This window comes from Podarcis cretensis (genome assembly GCF_951804945.1).
Source record: "Podarcis cretensis genome assembly, chromosome: 14".
In the NCBI taxonomy this organism is placed as follows: domain Eukaryota; kingdom Metazoa; phylum Chordata; class Lepidosauria; order Squamata; family Lacertidae; genus Podarcis; species Podarcis cretensis.
The window spans coordinates 52543523-52545655 of NC_137183.1; the positions used below are offsets into that span (position 1 = coordinate 52543523).

The 2133-nt window shown below is 47.3% G+C and overlaps 1 long non-coding RNA gene across 1 annotated transcript; it reads right to left on the reverse strand.

The window, feature by feature from the left end:
- Positions 1-871: 871 nt before the first annotated feature.
- LOC307202497 lies at positions 872-1157 on the reverse strand. The gene is made up of 2 exons (XR_013832918.1): positions 992-1157; positions 872-950 (listed from the first exon to the last, which is right to left on the reverse strand). It is a non-coding gene; the product is annotated as an uncharacterized lncRNA (long non-coding RNA).
- Positions 1158-2133: the final 976 nt, after the last annotated feature.

Here is a 2133-nt window from a genome sequence, read left to right on the forward strand (position 1 = left end):
GAGTTTGAGCAAACACTCTGGGCCTCTGCCAAGCTCTTGTTTATGAAGATGAACATTCCAGCACCCGTTGTCAAGCGGGAGCCCCGGGGAGGCTTGCGGGTGCTGTTGGGGGCTGGGACTGGGAGGGAGCCAGCCTTCCCTGCGCAAGCAGCTGGGTGCCTCCTCACCGCAAAATGCCAGGACCCTGGAGGTGGGGTTTTGATGGCGGGATGTTCATCCCCTGCGGCTGCCGGTGTCTGACAAAGACTGACAAGCAGAGGCTGGCCTGCAGAGCTGGCGTTGTCTGAAACCTAAACACTGACTTGCTCTCTTCTCGGCAAAGAGGCACTGCAGGGCCGGGCGGCTCTTCGTTCTGTCTCGACAGCCTCCTTTTGCCAGCTACAGTGCCAAATCTCCCACTTCACCTTTGACAGGGGTTGTCACAGAGCCCTCCAGCCCGGGAAATTCCCTTGCTGATGCTTTGCGTGGAGGGAAGCGCTCCTTATTGGTGCAAGAGAGCCAGTGTGGTGGAGGAGAGGCAGTGCGGCGTAGTGGTTAGAGTGCCTAGCCCAGACCCTCCAAGTGTCCCTATTTTCCAGTGTGATAAGAATTTTAAGGTCTTAGATATGTAATAAATGTTCATAAATGTACCAAGCAAACACGTACATAAATATATAAACCACATGTCTGAAACCCCCACAGAAAAAAAGTCCTGAACAAATTGACCTCAATTATTTCTCTGCAAGGTCAAAGTGGGAAACCTCCCCATTGTCTTTTTCCTTCAGAAATCCTGTCTTAAGGGCACATTTAAGATGTGAATAGGGTGTGAGCCTGTGGCCTGGCTCAGGAACTAAGTATTTATCATTACAAAAGACTGTACAGGCTCCCCAGGCAATCCAATCAAGTGACCATTAAACAGGTAACCTGTCAGATGAGATAAACAAGTCACTCAGATTTCTGTTGTAGACCGCCTTTTCTGTGATGTAGATCTGGGGGTGGTCTTAGGTTACACCCCTTCTGTGATGTATGTATGATGTATGGAGGGGTGGTCTTGAGCTTCAGGGCAGGGAATTAAAAATGTCTATATAAGGCCTTGCGCGCCATTGTTCTGGGTTCCTTCTCCCTCCTGCATGTGGTGAGTGAGGACCCTGTTGCAACGGATCAATAAAGATCGGGCTTACTAGTTGCTTTGTTTCTCAATATTATCTGGTTGACCTCTGTTATTTTCTCCTACCAATAGGGAACCCACGTAAGGACTCTATATGGGCTTTTGGATACCCCATAAGGAAAAAAAGGGCAGATTTTTGTTTTCAACACCAGGGACAACCCTGATTTACAGAAGCCATCCTAGTTTATGATTAGTTCCCTGAATGTCCCCGTTTTTCTTAGGACGTCTCTATTTTCATTGGAGAAATGTTGGAGGGTATGGAGGTATCTGACCCCTGCGTTGTCTGAAGGCAATCCTGTATAGGGAAGTTTTAAAAAATGTTTTATTATGTTTTTTATATATGTTGGAAGTTGCCCAGAGTAGCTGGGGCCAACCCAGTAAGATGTGTGGGGTATAACTAGTAAAAATATCATTATGGAACGGGGCGTCCCTATTTTCATTGGAGAAATGTTGGAGGGACCTGGGAGACCAGCGTTCGAATCCCCACTTGGCCATGGTGAAGGTCACATGGTGAAGTGACCTTGGGCCACTCTCCCTCTCAGCCTAACCTACCTAGATGGGTTCTTTTTGGGTTTAAATGAGGGTGGGGTGGGGTGGGGAGAAGAAACATGCATGTCACCTTGAGTTCCTTGGAGAAAAAGTGAGATATAAATGCAATAAATAAATGCAATAAATACAGTAAATGAATGAATGAATGATCCTAGAAAGAAAAATATGCCTGCCTTTTGCCTGCAGTGTAGGACCATATCCAAGCAGTGAGAGGTTTTGCAGTGACAAAATTCAGTGCCAAGATTCAGCTTTCCTTTTGGAGAAGAGAACATGTATGGTGCCTTTTGTAGCATTTAATGCGGGGGTCAGCAAACCTTTTCAGCAGGGGGCTGGTCCACTGTCCCCCAAACCTTGTGGGGGGCTGTACTATATTTTTTTTTGGGGGGGGGGGGAGAATGAATTCCTATGCCCCACAAGTAACCCAGAGATCCATTTTA